Source organism: Cupressus sempervirens, chromosome 6 (genome assembly GCF_028749045.1).
Source record: "Cupressus sempervirens isolate cs-2001-9-10 chromosome 6, ASM2874904v1, whole genome shotgun sequence".
In the NCBI taxonomy this organism is placed as follows: domain Eukaryota; kingdom Viridiplantae; phylum Streptophyta; class Pinopsida; order Cupressales; family Cupressaceae; genus Cupressus; species Cupressus sempervirens.
The window spans coordinates 345,311,090-345,329,399 of NC_143123.1; positions in this window are offsets into that span (position 1 = coordinate 345,311,090).

Here is an 18,310-nt window from a genome sequence, read left to right on the forward strand (position 1 = left end):
AAATCTTATTTCTTCTTAAAATTTCTAAACTAATTTTGTTTTGTGCTAACGTTTTATGTATTTTTTCAATTTGTGGCTACAACTTAACCTTCAATTAAACTATGAAGTGTTTTTCATCAAGAACAAATAGGCCCACACAACTACTATATTATATTTTTAAGTCTTGAATGGTATTAAACAACTAATTTAATTTTTAAATTGAACAATCTTTTGTAATCAATTTTCTCTATGCTTATAATGATAATATATATATATATATATATATATATATATATATATATATATATATATATATATATATATATATATATATATATATATATATATATATATATATTTGGTGAAAGTTGTTAAAAGATAATTGAGAATTAATGACAATTCATATATTCATGATGAAATTATTGCTCATTGTACTTTTGTTATGTGTATATTATTAAAATTTAATGATATTGATAATGTATACATTTCAAAATATTATATTACTTTGATTAATTATTTTGATTTTCTTCTTAACATTATTCATTTTCTATCCTGTATTTTATTTATTTATTTCAAAATTTTAAAAGAAAATCACTTTCCATTTCTATTACAATTTACCACAAGTACATTCACTACGTGGCACTTGTTTTTAAATGAAATCATTAATAATAAATTGTGGTAGTAAAATCTAGAGGTAAGAGTGGACTCAAATAGAGAAGGGAATGATAATTTAGAATTATTTCCTATTTTAGCAAAACTTACAATTTGAAGAAAAAGGAGATGGGTGATTCATTTATCTTATTTTTTGTTGCTTCTCAATATTTAATTTTGTATTTATTTTTAGCTTGTTTAAAATAAAATGTTTAATTTTGTTGATATTTTAAACTTATTTTTAAATAAAATCATTAATAATAAATTCTCCTCGTAAAATTTAGAGGTAAGAGTGGAGGTAAACAAGGAGGGAAGGAAATTTGTCAATCCCTTGTTTTTTCATGTTGATGCTAGTCATTTTTCAAAGCTTGTCTTTAATTACTGAGTAATAATTGCTCCACTAAAATGGGAAAAGATTTTAAATTATCATATTTGTTTTATAAATAGCAATTTCCAGATTGGAACACTCCATTTGGTAAGCTTTGAAAAAGGTGGGGATGCTAGAAATGAGTAACAAAATTTAGTATCCATGGAGCCATTAGCTCCATAACAAATTGCTACTCAAAAACTTGAGTAACCACTCCTTATAGCTAATTTAGCATCATTGCAATAATTGTCATGACATGCTCCAACCAAGAGAATTTATCAAGATATGAACTGAATTTATCAACATTTATATCCTATTTGAATGTAAGTTGCATCAACATAAAGCACGTAATAGAGATTCTTATATTTGTTGAAAATATCACATAAAACTTGAAATGCATCATGTTGACCTATATTTTTCACCATGAAAAAAATGTTAAGAACCTACTATGAAAATCCAGTTTTCATTTGTGTAGTTAGGGTTTGCAATTTTGAAATGCAAAGTCTTCCCTAGAAAAACCCTAGGTCTTTACCCTCATGCATGTTTTCATATTTGAAACCCTCTTTGTTTTAAATAGTGTTTCACACATTGAAAAGATTTTTGAAACTTTAAGGTGCAACTCTACGACCAAAGGTTATCGCTCTATCATTGCCTTGTTAAGCCTTTAACCCTTTTGTGGTGTGATGGTGTGACACAATCAAATTCTCAATGTTCATTTGGTTGCCACAGTTAGACAGCGAAGGCGCAATGCACCTAAGTGATGAGTTGAGTCTGAGGTTGCACGATTAAGTATGAAGTTACAGTTTCAGGCAACAACCATGCAAAAAGACACTCATGCTCAGTCACTACCCTAATGACAGTTTCAAGATAGGACATGTGGAGGTATCTGAAGGCAGTGATTATGTTATAACATAAAGATTAATGATGTGACGATGTGACTAAGGTTAAGAAATTCGTTCATGGTTTTGCAACCTAAAGATTAAATAGTCAGCACAATCGAGCAATTTGGCAATCTCTTTAACACACGGTCGTACGGTTAAGGTTGCAGTTTAACAAGAATGTTGCAATGAGGAAAAATAGTCAATGTTGCAATGTAATGCTTGATCACTTAGTCGCGTCGTTAAAGTGATAATGAAGGATGTAAGCTATGAATTGGCGAAAAGGTTAGTATATTGTATGAAATGCTTGATTGCAAGGTGGCACGATTAAGTGGTTAAGAACAAAGTGAGATCATGAAACAAAGGTCACATAGATTAAAGGCTTAATGCACATTCACATGGATAAAGAAAATAGTCAAGGTGTATGAGTATGATGCCTAGTCACTCAATCGCACCGTTAAAATAATAATGAAGGATGTAAGCTGCAAACTAGCAAAAAGGTTAAGAGCCTTTGAATTTTCTTTGATCACACAATCGTGTAGTTAAAGTGATAAAGAGAAATAAAGGCAGTGACCATGTGACTTCTCATATTTAACATGTTTTGCATGGTCACAAGCTTAAAATGCTAATGCTAAAATCAAGCAACCATGGCATGATTAAAGGTGTTCGTAGCTTTGCAAGGCGTAAAATGTAGTTGATACAAGTCAATGTGATCATGTGATGTGGTCAAGAGATGTAAAGGTTCATGTGATCATTCAGTTAGATTGTTAAGACCACAAAGCAAAACCTAAGCTGCAAAGTAGTGATCAAGACATTATGGTAATGTTGACTCAATCACGCAACTAAAAGCACAAGATAAAGCATATATTGCAAAGCAACGACAAGGTGTTGTAGAAGGTTTCATTCTTTCTCAAGTTTAAAAGATTAAGCATAAAGATAGACAATGATGTTGCAAGCAAGGGTTTCGCATAGTCACAAGTATAAATGGGAGTTAGAAGATAAACCTCATGAAGCCACAGATAGCTCATAGTTGCCTAGTGTTTGCATGGTCACAACATGACACTTAGACAGTAAAATGATTGTTGTAACCTCATAATTGCCAAAAAAAGAGAGGTATTATCTAAAAATGCATAAAAGGGGATTTAGAACACTGGCATTAATTGCCAAAAAAGAGAGGTACTATCTGAAAAAGCATCAAAGGGGATTTAGAATGTTGGCAATACAAGCATCATAAAGCCATATTATGATGTTTTTCTAAGTTTTCAAGAATTCTCTTGCATGCTGACTTCAAGACGTTGTTAATGTCATTCCTATGCTCAATTGCTATTATAAGATGATGTAGCGGATTTCCAATTACAACATTCACAAAGTTTTAGAGCTAGAAAGAGAATTGAGCGCGAAGTTGTTCAAGATTTTTGAGTTGCAGAAGAAGTGTTTGAAGTAATTGAAATAAGAGAAAAATGCCATAAGAGGGTAAACTGATAGCACAGTTCAACATAGAAGAGTCACTCAACGTATTGAGCAATCTAAAATAAAGCTAGCCAGTTGATATGCTAAGGAATGGTTTTACTTCCTACTAGGATCATCAAATGCTCAAACAATGAACTCTCATCTTTTCAAAGATGCATATAGTTTCTGCAGAGACGCAACAATGCTAGATACCAATGGTAATGAGTTGTTCTAGTATTTTTATAATAATAGGTTAAGTGAGCCACCAATTTCAAATCCTTGGAATAGGAAATATTTTTGTTTCAAAACTACCAAGAAAAAAAACACTTGATACCAGGATTTTGAAGGTAAAACTTGGTCTAAGGGTTAGTAAGCTCCTATATTCAACTAAGAGAACTTCAAATCTAGACCCAACTTCAACAGAATCATAGGAATTCTCTACTCTTTAGGTTCTGCAAAACCAAGATAGGTGCACCTTTATGGTTCTTGATTTCAACATATGCTCATTAACATCATTTTCTATTTCACTCCTATCCCTTTTTCAGTAGAAAATAGTCACAATTCTTCTATACTTCACAAATAATCCTTGACAGCAATAGCTAAAAATGACATACAAGGGATTATAGAAAACAAGTGCTAACCAGCAATTTAACTCTTCATACAATAAAGTAAAGATTGATTTGATTTATATTTATGCTTCATGTAGCTTCATGATTTCTTCAACATGCAACTAAATAAATGATCAGTGCCCTATCCATTGGCGTTCAGAGTCTACCCAACAATTTTGACCTCATTAATTGCCTTACAATCAATTATATCAGCAGTTAACCCTAAACCCCATTCTTATGAATATCCTTCCTATGTAGCTAGAAATCCTATCAATTTAATGGAGCATTTACTTAATTCCTTGAATTAAAAGCAACAACAAAATGTTACACAACATATCCTAGCTACATTAAATTGCATAAACCTTTCTTATACAATCTCAAGATACCAATACACAACTATGGAGACAGAATTCAAATTAAAAAGATATGGCAAAACTTTCCCTTTGTATTAATTTCCTTTGAAAAACATACAATACTGATGTAAACTCATTATAACTCAAGACAAGACAACATGATCTTTCAATCTTAATGTATTCTCAGATTTGTAGAGAAAAATACATCACAAAGTTAACACTAAAACTTATTGGACTGAATGCAAGACTAGCATAAACTAAAAACTACAAGAGTTTCAGACCACTATTCTAGCCTTGGGATCTCATTTATATAACATGAGATGCAACAAGCTTCGAGCTTAGAGAAGGATAACATTTGTCCTTAAGACAAAAGATATTACATACAAAAAGGTCATTGTCATAATAAGACAAAAATTTGTGCAACAGAATATCTATATCATGAATCTTCGTGTTGGGGGGTCATTTTTGTTGCAGCTTCTTGTTGCTGAGGAGCTTCACTTGATGATTTGCCTGGATGCAATTGTTGTTCCTCGAATTGTGGGACCAATTGATTTACTTGTGAGGTGTAAGGTTCTAATATCTAGAAGTTTAATACAACTCATTGATCTCCTTCCAAATCATCATGAACTGACATGCCAATAATTACAGTTATTTTTTTTGCTGCCAAATTATCAATTTGACTAACTTCCTCTATTTCTACAACTGGTTAATCTTATTTTCTTTCTTCTAGTGCATCTATTATTTGTAACTCGTCTAGGTCCTCACCACCTTCATTGGTTTCTTCAACTGTCAATTGATTTGATTGGGCAAGATCTATCATCCATTTGCTGAAAAGTGCATCATCTAGTCAATTAAAATCAATATCTCTTGTTGCTTTTTCAAAATATCCTCTCCCAATTTCTTAATTTCATCAAACTCCTTTTTGAAAGAATCAAAGAATATATATGAACTTGCACAACTTCTTCAGTTGTTTTGGCAAACCATATGCGACCCTTTTCATTAATGACTTTATTCAATCTGATGCACATTAATTCATCCATCTCTTTAGCCCATTATGCTTTATCTTTTAATTTATCCACAACCTTAAGTGCATGAGGGAAAAGGCCAAAACTCTTACCAAGATATTTCAAAAAATAATTAATAATCTTCCTCTGCAACATAATTTTGTCATTATTAAAATTAGATAAACCACTTGTCATATCAAAAGTTTTCTCTACTTGTTCACAAGAGAAACCGATAGCTAAACAACATAAAATTGTAATGTCACTATCCCTACCATTCTACTTTTTCAAAATTGGCTTCAAAGTATCCTCATTACTTTTTAACTCACTCCATATGTCCATAAGTTTTGACAACTTATCACAGAAAGCATGTCATCCTATCCTGTCTACCAGATACATAATGGAGTCTCTTAATTTATTTTCATATTGGACACCTAGATCCACATGTAATAACCATATTCTATTCCTTTCTTCTTCAAGTTCTTTAGTTGTATATGATTGGAATCCCTATGGAGTAGCTAGTATTTCTATAAGGGCAGTAGTATTAAAAGGTCCAATTGGAGGACAACAAGGATAAGTAATCCTTGGCTGACTAGATTCTTCTCCTACTTTCCTCTTCCCCAATTGTTTCTTCATTTGAGTCATCATCCTTTTCTATTTGATGCATTATATTCCCTCTTTCCTCATATGCCTCTAGCAGCTTTTCAAATTTATCATTTAACTCCAAGAATTTGTTATTGTTCTTGGTAGCAACTACCACTCCAAAATTTGTCATTTCTTTGGTCATTCTAGCAACTTTATCACTGTCCACCTCATCTACCCTATAAACCATGAGGTTTCTTGTATATTCAACATCTGAGACCTCTTACATCTTGGTCTTGTCTCTTTTTTGAATAGACCATATTACTAGGGCTTGATGGTCATCACTATATTTCAACCCCTTATGGGCTTGTAAGACTTCTTCATTAGTTTTGAACTAGGTGTCTTTTTCTTTCCTCACAATGTCAAATATCATAGCGTTGACAATGTCCCATTCAAGTAAAATCAAAACTCTTGAATCCTTTAGTAGCTGCCTCCCCCTTTCAGGGGTTATCTATGCAAATTCTTCAACAAGATTAGCCTTGACCTCCTCCTCAATATCAGAGTCCTGCCTACCAGGTTGCTCTATTTTAAGCCTTTTGCATTTTTCTTCAAAATTGTTTATACTCCATAAAAATTGAATGAATGCTCTTGACTTTACAAAGATTTGATCATCTATGAATTTCTTAGATGCCTGTTCTACTACAAGATCTATCTCTTTGCCTCTGAAATCTCCTACAGTGAGGGCTAACGTTGGCATAGGGAGCTCCTCAAACACTCCCTCTTCTATGTCTATTGTTGTTATTATAATGTCCTTATCTCCTCCCATTTGTCTCAGTTGTTCTCTCAAAGATACTTCATCATCTATTTAGAGTGGAGTTTGGTTGGGAGAATATTCCTCAGCCCTAGAAGAAGAACCATGTTCTTACTTCTATTTCTTTGAAGCAGGTGCAGTAGGTGGGCTTTTTGAAAGTTGCCTTTTATAAAGAGGTACAGGTTGTACACTCTACTACCACATACCTAGCTTTTCTATGTAATGTATATTGGCTTGGGTTTATAATTAATCTATTAGCCAACCTATTTTCTACCTCACTGGCCTTGTCTGGATAGGTTTGGGTCAAGATTTCCTTCTTTTCATTCAAAGTTTGCATAAACCTAACAAAATTATCCATAAGCATATCTATCTTTGCACCCCATAGTTTTTTATCAGTAAGGGATCATAATCTAGTTTGAAAGCATTTATAAAATCTAGAACCTTGCTATACACTTTCCATTTTTCCTTCCTAACCTCTTGTTCTTGTAATGAAAACCTATTCCTAATTATATCTTTAGGAAAATATACAAGGTGCTTCTGGGCTTTAGCTTTTGTTATTTCTCTGAATATTTCATAAAAACCCTTTGGGTCTATAAAATGAGAATGAGATTGAGCCATCTAATATTTTTCTAAAAACTTCTTTAAATGTCTCCATCACTTTTTGACAAAAACAAAATTATGAACAATAGTAATCTGAGGAAAGAATGTACCTTTGGACTTGCCCAATAATTCTCTTTCTTCAAACAATCCTATCTACCATAGGAGTTCAACAATTCCCACCTTTAAAGGTACTTGGTATGGTAGCACATGTGGTTTTCCCAAAAAACCATAGACTCTGAACACTGTGGAAATTGCATATGGGATGACATCTCCCCTATTATGACTTACCTTCAATCCTTTTGCATGATCCTTTGGTCTGAACAATTGTAATAGTGATTGAGATATTCTGGGACTATCTCCAACTAATAGCATTCTAAGCCTGGAGGCAAATTACCTATCAAATCTGAAAAAGATAGCATCAATTACCTCTCATGTCATATCTGCACTCCACAATTAGATAGGAAGCTTTTCTCCATCTCTCTCCAATTCCAATTTCACTTCTTTAGAGAAAAAGGTAACTCCCTTATACAAATATGTGTACATTAACATGGAGTACCAACAAAATGGTTTATCAACTTTAGCCTTAGCTATACCCATTAATCCAATATGAATATGTTCTATCAAAAGAATAGAACAATCAAAAATAGAACTTGTACCATACTGAACTGTTTGAGCAATAATAATAAAAACAAATCCTGGAATGTGATCTTGCTCATCCATCCCCAAAATTTTGCAAAGAGAAAAGTAAAGTGCCTGAGACCTAGGATTAAAAAACTTCCTTAGCAATGGCTCTAGGGTAGAGGTAGTTACTAATGAGAGTGAACCTATCTTGACAAACTACTCCTATAATGGTCCTCTTCTCAGGTATGTCCTCTATGCATCATATCTTGTCTATAAGTCTTCCATATCAATCCTTTCATGCACTGTGTGGTTAGGGTTTAATTTGAAAACCTCTTTGATCAATTATGGTGAAACCCTAAAAAGATTATCACCAGCATGATTTTTAACTATCCTTGTTATTGGATCGTACTTCTTTGACATTACTGCAAGTAAGTCATCATCAAAGAAAACTCTTGTGATAATTAACTTGCCAATTGTTGGTCTCAGATTGGTTTTGACAATTGAGTCTCAACACACTTAACCAATTTTCATATAGAAGTCAAGTACACTATATATGCCAAGCCATAGTATGTGTTGAGCCAGATAGAACTACAACAAGTGCAAAGTGATCTTCAGGTGCCGAGTGAAGATTAAGTGCCAAGTGACTTTAGGTGTCAAGTGAACCATATGAGCCAAGTGATATATAGGTGTTGAGTCACAGTTGATGTCGAGCAAGTCAGAATGCAATAGATGTCAAGCAAGCCAGAATACTACATGTGTCGAGCACCAATAATCCAATATGTCTCGAGTAACATAGAATCAACATATGAGTTTGTGCCTTCACAAACTCAGATGTAAACCATTTTTTGCGCTGACATAGAAGGATCTTGAGGGATATTAAGGATAAGAACAAATCTTTTATATTTCCTATGCAATCAACATGCAACCAATAAGAAAAATGGAGAAGGCATGCAACCAATAAGAAAAGTGCAAGGAATGAGCGGGAAATAAAGATTCAATATGGATCATAGATCCATACCTAACCGTAAGTCTTCGTAATCTTTAAAAGGAGGATGAAAACCCATTGTATGTGTGGATGAGAACAGTGTATGGGTAAGCTATAACGAAATTCAGTGGGAAGTGTGAAAGACTTAGAGGAACAGAGCAACATTGCAGCATCTAGTTGATCAAGAACAAAGTATCACGACATCAAATAGATATCATATCTCAAAGGATCAAGATTAGAGAGAGCAGATCAAGTGCCTGAATTCAGCAATCAAGGATTGTAAACTATCATGTTTATTAGTCTAATACTCTTTAGCAATTGTATTAGAAGGAAAATCCTATGTTGATAGGTTAGCTTAACAGCTAGGTTGTAGATCCTTTGAAAAGGTGATAAAATCCTTTATCAGGGTGACACTTCATGTAAAGTGTTTGTAAATCCTTTAAACAGGTCACTATTGATACAATGTAAAGCCTTTAACAGGAAAGGCCTTTAACAGGGCAAACCATCATAAGTGGTCAAACATTATTGTTGCAATGATTTTGTGGGTACCATCCCCACCCCAGTTTTACGTTCTCATTTTGGAGGGTTTCTGGGTTACCAAATTTGGTGTTATATGTTGTGATGCATGTGTTTACTTTATGGTTGTTTGATATGTTTACATCCATGAAGTTTATTTTCAGTTAAAAGTTTTTAAGGTTAAAAGTGTGATACTTTTGATTCACCACCCCTCCCACCTCAAAAGTATTCTTCCCATTTGATTATTTCAACAACCAATGCCAAATTTGCATACACTATTCAAGGGAGTGTCAAGTTTTCTTTCTGTAAACCATTTACAAAATAACACTAAACCCCTGATAGATGTCTTGGCATCTCTCAACCAATTTAATTTTTCATAGAAACCCTTGCTGATCAATAACCTAGGGTTCTTTGGTACGAATTCTTTTCCCCTAGAAAGTTCATTTATGGATTGTGGCATTTTCTCTAAAAATCATCATGCACAACCCTTTTTAGGTAATCTACTTTCCCTGAGAAATGCCTTCATGGGGGCATATTGAACAATTATCTTGTTGTGAGTGTATTCTCTCAATTAACTAGAAATTCAGACACTTACGCAATTTTCCTATTCATTTCTCTGAAAAATTGTTAGCAAGAACTTGGGACTCTCAGGAAATACACTCCAAACTCTAAATTATTTTCACTCTCTAAGAATTCTGCAACCTTGGTGTTCAATAATGAAGAAACTAGGGATCTTATGGAAAATTTTGTCTCACACAAAGTCACATTGATCACAATTAATGTCTTTAACAATCATATTTAGGTTGCACCATGAAATTTGAAACCTAGACACTGATCTTTATCCAATCGAATGATTCAACTTTAAATAAAAAGGTTACATTACCCTTTAAATGGCCACATGTCAACAAGTCACTTCCCCACATTCTCTAAGTTTGAACAGTTCCATATTGCAGTGAAGCATCGACCATCGATCTCCAAAGGATCAATGATCATGAGAATTTTACATGATAAATGCATTTGCCTTAAGTTTTTAGGCCCACTGAGCAAGCTCACTATCCACCTCAAAAAATATGCAATACATCTTAGCAAATTAGAACAACACATTTAGTATGCAATCCACCTCAACATTACCTAGCAGCCTTCAGAACAACTGACCCCACATGGCCATGTGTCATAAAGTCACTTCCCTACATTCTCTAAAGGTTGAGCGTCTTTATAAAGTGGGGAAGCACCCATCGTTGATTTCCAAATGATCAACGGTTCTACAAGATCTTTTGTGTTATAAATCCAGTCATCAACCATGTCTAATGAAATATAGTTAACCTACCAACTTGTCCTGACACCCTTCCAACTATTCTAATACCTTTCTAACTTTGTGACCCACAACAAAAATGACTTGAACATCTCCATGTGTCATCAAGGTGCTTCTCCACATTCTTTAACGTTTGTTCATCTTCATATTGTGGGAAAACATTCACTGTCAATCTTCAAATGATCAACAACACAAAAAATCCTTTTTTATTTAGTCCAGTTACCAATTTCATCCAATAAAGTAGTGCCAAATTTCCACCATGTTCTGACAATAGTCTAATAAATCTGAGCTATTCTGAAAAGTCTATCCTTTGCGACCCACCAAGGAAGTGACATCACAAAGTCTACATGTCGAGATGTCACTTCCCTGCATTATCTAAAGGTCAAGCAATTTCAAATTGTGGGAAAGTGATGCTCATTGATCTTCTCATGATCAACAATTGAGGCTTAAAACATATAAGGTTAAAGACTTTCAAAGGAACACTATGCAAATTGACTCGTGGTTAAAACCACGGTTAAAGTAAAGGCTAAGGTAAAATATTTTTGGGAAAATACTTTCAAAAGATATACATGGAAAATTTAAAGTAAATATTTTCTAAGGGAAAAAATTTCCCATGTATTTTTTAATGAGCCAATGCAACCTTATTTTTGTAAATATAGAGCACAACTAATACTAGGTTAACATGAAATTAGGGGTTTTTGTTTAGGGCATGTAATGAAACTTGCAAGAAAGAATATAATTGTTTCCACCTAACCCATAATAGATCTGAAATAAACATGCAATTGAAATCCACATGCAAGAGAATAGATAACATACCCACAAAATGTGACAGAAGATATATTCTAGGAAATCCTCATTGAGGGAAAAGCCCAGTCTCCAAAAACATCCATCACCATGTATTATTCAGCAAAAAACACCATTGCAATACAACCATGAAAGCCTTCAAAGCCATAGCCACAATTGAGCAATCCATGTGAACAAGCATGAATCTACACATCCCATGAGATGCTTCCAACCTTCACAAATGCTCCCTTGGCTAACTTGTCAAGCCTTTTTTCTGCTCGACTCTTGCCTTTTTGCCTTTTATCTTCTCCTCCTCGCACCAACAACTACCCTTGTGGCTGCTTATATAGTAGCAAGTTCCATAAAACCACCAAGTGGTATTACATAAACCATGTGCTACCTAACCTACTGACCCCACATTTAATATTGGAAATTTAATTCTTTTCCCCAATATTAAATAATTACGTGAAATATTATCACAGTGTTATAATACAACTCATCGAGTATATCTCATGGGAATCTTTACATTTTGCACATCCATCTAGGTGATCCTAGATACAACATTACATAATAAAATAAAATAATACAATATAACAATATTATGCAATGCGTGCAACACACATTATCTCAATAGGGCAAACACAAATGAAACACATAACCCTAACTTTAATGAAGTAAACTAGATTTTCACTGTAAAATGTAACAAATTTTTGGATGTGAAAAACCAGGCCAACAAGACCATGGGAAAGTTTATTGTACCAGAGGTGATTGTAGGCATAGACTTGGTGAAGGCCCTAATAAAATCCTACAATCCTACAACTCATGGATTTCACAGGAAGGATAGGAGTCTACTATACACTCTAGAAAGGGAAACATTCATAGAAGTTTTCAACCTTGGAGGACTAATGAAAAAGGTCATTAAGAAAGAGAACATGTATGAGACCTTCAAGAACTAGAAAAGCTTTTTCATTGGTAGGGTCATGAATAGACACATTCCTAAATCCAAAAAGGAAAAGGATCACCTCCCAAAGAAGGTAGGAGACTTTATGCCTATAGAATTTTTCAGCAGATACTTCCAGTATACTATGTTTGGAATATATAAGGTGGTTGGATTGGATGGTACAATGAACACTCCAAGTAATTTATACATCATGGCCCTAAACATACAGGATTTGCATCATAATGTATGGCATGATTTTGTGACCCATATTATAAATGTTATGCACAATGAGATCACTGATGCTCAAAGGGGAGAGATGGGGAACTTCAAATTTCATCATTACTCATTATTGATGCATATCATTCTTTATAAGAATATATGACACATTAGGCTTGATTTCAATGAAGGGATAAAGGAGAATGGAGAAAACTTGTCGATACAACTGTGCACTAGGTTATGACAAAGGTTTTACCCTTATTCCGATTATATAGCTTTCTATAAAGATTTTGTGCTTCCATTTTCAAAGATGATAGCTAATATTACAAAGAGGATTCTTAGGGTTGTTAGGATGTTGATTAGACCATTTGCATGCCCTAATGAGGATAGGAGGTTAGGCCATGATTGGGAAAGTGTTTTCTGTTTTGAAATTTTTTCTATAATAAGGGTTTATGGATGCCCTTATCCCACTCATGTTTTTCCTAGGTATACTCCAGAGAGAATGAGGATTGTAGAATTCTTTTGGCAATTTGTAATGATGAACCGGGAGTACATAAGACCTACAATAAAAAAAAAGGATCCTTTTTTTGTAGAAATGTCAAAGTAGGGGATTTTGTCATAGGAAAGGATGCTATTGAAGAGATTGATGGATTCATGATCAAATTCTTATTACCTCTAGCCCCTGTTAGAACCTATGATCCTAATGACCTTGTTAGGCATGCCCTCAAGTAGATGAGAAATTTTAATCTGCCAAGTAGTAAGCCATGTTGGGAAGAGGATGTGATAATGAATTACTTGGAAATAGAGGACTACAAAGATAGAATATTGAAATGAAGAGAAATCATGAGAGTAGAAGAGAAGATGAAGAGAAAAGATCCCTCCTTTAAATTTTTTAATCACGAGGAGAGGTATCTTGATAGATATAATAAGTTCATCAACAATTTTGATAGCATAATGTCTCAGGTCTCTCTTGAAATAAGAGATATAGCAATACCTGAATCTCCAAAGCATGTTGATATCATAGAGATTGATGATGAAGAGGATCAGTTTGAGAGTTCATCCTTGGCCCAAGGTGGCAAAAAGATACATAAGCTAATTGAGATCCTAGATAGGGGAAGAGAGGAAGCATTGAAAATTATGCTTAGGGGAAACAAATATTTTGATGATATTAGACATAACTTTCTGATAAGACAAGCTAGCCAAAATGAACAAATCCCAAATATACTTGAGCTTGAGGCAAGGATTAGAGATGAAAGAATAATCCAAGCTCAAAATTTTATAAAGGATGATGACTTCATAAATTCAGAGGAGTTCAAGTCCTTTTTGTTTAAGATTAAACAAAATGAATTCATTGTGTAGTTGTGTTAGTGAATAGATTGTCCTTCAAAGAAATACATGCAAATTAACCCCAAAAGTCTAGATAGGAAGATTGAATATGTACTAATAGTTAGATAACTTTGCTATTGAAAAGTGTAAGTTCCCTCTGAATTTATCTAGGTGCAATTCCCCATATGTGATTTATAATGAATCAACTACACTGTGATTGATAATGCTTTTAACCTGAAAGCAAGAAAGGTTTACAAACATCTATCTATAAACATGATATAGATGTAGAAAAACTAAGTAACTAAAAGAAAATAAATGACACAAAGTCCATTTATTCAAGCATTATATTATGGAAATAACATAGAGAAAAGACAAACTATTCCTTCCAAATACACAAAAAACCATAGCACCAAGTCCAAAGGATAATCGTGATGACAATCAAATGTAACAGATACACGTTCAGAGAAAATCAATACCACTCCAAGTTGAATATTGATTAGAAAGCATGCATTTAAAACCAAAGTTTTAATATACTACTCTTTATCCCCTCTAAACACAATAAAATAATCAATATTTTGCTATTTTTGCACAACAATCACAATCTGAAAACAAAAAACTCCCTTCCCCTGCATTACAATCAGAAAAATAAAGAAGTAGAAAAGCTCCCCCTCTCATAGCATAAAGTCTTTGGAAAAGAACAGTCTCCCTAACTTCAAAAACTGGAATCCCTCTCCTTGTAGAGATTTTACAATAAATTGATTTCATGGATCTGCAATTCAGTTCTTGTAACTAAATATGGGAACATTTTCCCATATTCTATCTGATGTTTTATCTTCTTAAAGTTTATCACAATTTCCTTTAAGAATCTCTCTTCAAAAATACAAATATACATTATAATGATTTTAATATCAATGTGGCCAGAGGTGATATTTGTTTTTAACTCTATCGAGTCTAACTCATGCAAATCATAACATGATGTTTATACTTATATAAATCTTCACTCTTGGTTTAGCTCAGAAAACATTGTTTGCATTCCTCCACAAAATAGTTTTCTCATATAAGGATGATAAATTTCATCACGGGAATCCTTTGTTTATTTATGGTCTTTCCTATACCTATGTCCCTTACATTGGAAATCCATCTTGGGCATGGATTCTTTGCACCAGACTAATTTGTAATTGCTTATAATGTGCTGCCTTGGATTTGGATGGAGTTTCATGGGCTCTGTGATTGATTTTCTACTATAATGGATAGTTTTACCATCAAAACATGCCTCCCTCTACTTCCATTGTGAACCAAGGTATGATCACCTAACTTTGACACTCTCTAATCCCTTGCACATTAGCATTTTGACCAACAAGTCATGTGCATTTTTGTGTCTCCCAACACCCGACTCGACCATGAAGGAATCAATCTTCTATCTAGCAAGTTGTGTACTTTTAGAGCTACATGATGCATGGATTAAGGGTGCCAAAGACAATGGTTTAAAATCTATAACTTTCCCTAAAAACATTTTATGGAGGACGACCCCCTTTCCTCTTATTTACACTTTCCACACATTGAACTTAAGAATGTAGGAAGGGAGACCAAAAGTCGAGCTTCTCCATTTTTTTCTACAACTTTCATGTTGAAGTATTTCGTTGAATAGTTGAGCTCATTCTACTATGTCAGGTCAACCACATTCTCGTCACTAATATGGTGGCTCTGGAATCATGGAATTGGATTGGAGAATCATTGACCTTTCCATCTATAATTGAATTTTTCATCTATGACTATATAGAGATTTAATCAAATGGTTGGCATGCCTCCTTGGTACTTCTACAATGTGGGTTAATTTGGAAATATTTCATGTGAGGAACGTCATTTCTTTCTCCATCACATTCTTGTTAAGGGATATTTGATACCGAGAACCCAAGATTCAACCTGAAGTTGGACTATGAGTGCAACATCAGATGCTCATGTTGGTACCAACTTCATTTAGTGATTGCATCAAATAGGCTTAAAAACTCAATGAAACTCTACAAACTAATGGCGACATGAAAGCTTATGGTTCCTAATGGTGAAGACTGTCTCGATTTGCTGGTGGGTGTAATCTATACTCCAATTAATGCTATCACAGACCAAATATGAGTTGGGATAAAACATCCCAAATGAGAACATGCCCTCTGTTTCTTTTTTATTAGCATTGACTCTAGTAGTTTCCCCTTTTGACCATGCTTCCATATGGATAAACCTCGACAATGAGAATGAGCTACCTCATCATTTTGTTTATTATGCTCTGGAATCCTCATGTGGGGGCCGCAAATAGTTGTTTGAATTCTAGTGGAGGATATTTGATCCAGGGACATGGACAATGATGAGATATCATGTGATGTTCATATCATAAATTAGTGCCTTTGTATGAATTCACTTGCTCCATTTTGATCTAGCCACCTTTGCTAATGAATTGTTTTGCAGACATATTAGGAATTAATAAGGTCCAGATACTTTAATTCAAATCTTTATGTCTTTATGTCTCTTCCATTGACTATTCACCATAATTTCTCATCATTTATTATGCTTTATTGAACTTTGAGTCAACATCTTTTTCATCAATGCTTGAATCACCTCTTGTTATATACATCTTGTGTAGAGTATATCTAGGGAATTATAGAGAATTATCTTATTTCATTCAAAGGTAAATGCTTATATTGTGTTGAGCCTTTTGCAATCTCTTTAAATTTATTTCTTGATCCCTTGAACTAATTTAAAAACTACTAGACTTGATCTTCAAACTCAAACTCTCGAACTCTGAACTATTGCATTTTGACACCTTTAAACCAATCTATATTGAATCACAAGAAGTGTGGAAAGTTCTGAGCCTTTCTTCTACACCTGATTGCATTAATGGTATTAGGGAAAATCTCTGAACTTGGCCTTACACATGAACCTTGCATCACTGAGCCTTCAAATTTGTGAACTGACAAGCTGCATTTCTGAACTAGAAATGAATCACTAAACCCAAACCATTGAATTGTACATGTGAACCTCTCAGAATAAACCATTGAACTTGCATGAGAAAATTGAACTAATTCAAACCGCTTCAAATTGAGTTGAACCTTAGTTCAAAGTAGTTCAAGACTCCACACCGAAAGTTTAAATACTGGGTCCATATGGGTACCAATAAGTTGCAACCAGGAGACTCATAAGAGAAATTTTTTGAACTGGTACAGAAGCTACAAGAATATGATCCAAATACTGAGACTCTCATTATTGATGAGGCTAGAGAGCTAGTGAAGAGAAGCGTGATGTTTCTCTTCCCTGGATGGGAGCTTTAAAAGCTAGTGAAGAGAAGCGAGATGTTTCTCTTCCCTGGATGGGAGCTCAACTCATCTTTTATGCTAGACTAAATAAGAAGACAAAGCAAATATGTCTCATTTGAGGAGACCAATATCACTAGAGAATTTTAGGGATCTTAGTTTAATGTTGACTCCAAAAAAATGGTTATATGGAGCATGACTCCTAAATCTAACAAGCCAACATTGATGGAAGTCAGAGACTCACCCCAAGGTAATGTGATATTCTAGAATGTTACTACAACATCAAGTGACTAGATTCGCAATATGATGAACACGGGAAAACTGGATATAATGGAAGAATAATTGTTTCAAACTTATAGCATATCCATTGGAACTAGAAAGAAGTACAAGGAGGAAATGAAGAAGACCTATGTGCTAGAGAAAAAGATGGTCACCCTTGAGAATGAGGTGAGAACTTTGGAAAATGTAGCTAGACCTATAGCAAAGGTAAAAGATCAAGAGATCCAAATAGATGTTGATACAACAATGTGGGTATGGATCAACCAATGGAAGTGGATGAGATGGAAGTAGGAAAAGAAGTAGAAGTTAGGACTCTAGAGAGCATGATATCGCACAAAATAAATGTCCTCAAATAGAATTCCCAAAATCTTCACAACAACTACATTGCATTGTAGGGAGGAGAGTATTAGTGCACTGAGGCACTATGCATTTTTCTCCTCTATTGACCAAGTGGAGCCCCTACATTCCATTTTTTGACAAGTTAGTCCCAATTTTGGCCTAGAAAAGGATTTTCCTAAAGAGACCATCAATTCCACAAGGAAAATGATGAACAGGGTCAAAGAATTAAATGTGTTCTTTTTTGGTAAGCTATAATTAATAAATAATAAAATGAAGACCATGTCCAATGGGACACCTAGCTTCATACAAAAAATTGTTGATGATGAAAATAAGCTAAGGGAATGATAGGAATGGTCAGATTCTTTTGACAACATTTTGAAACATGAAATATTTATTGCCTATTGCAATGGTGAAA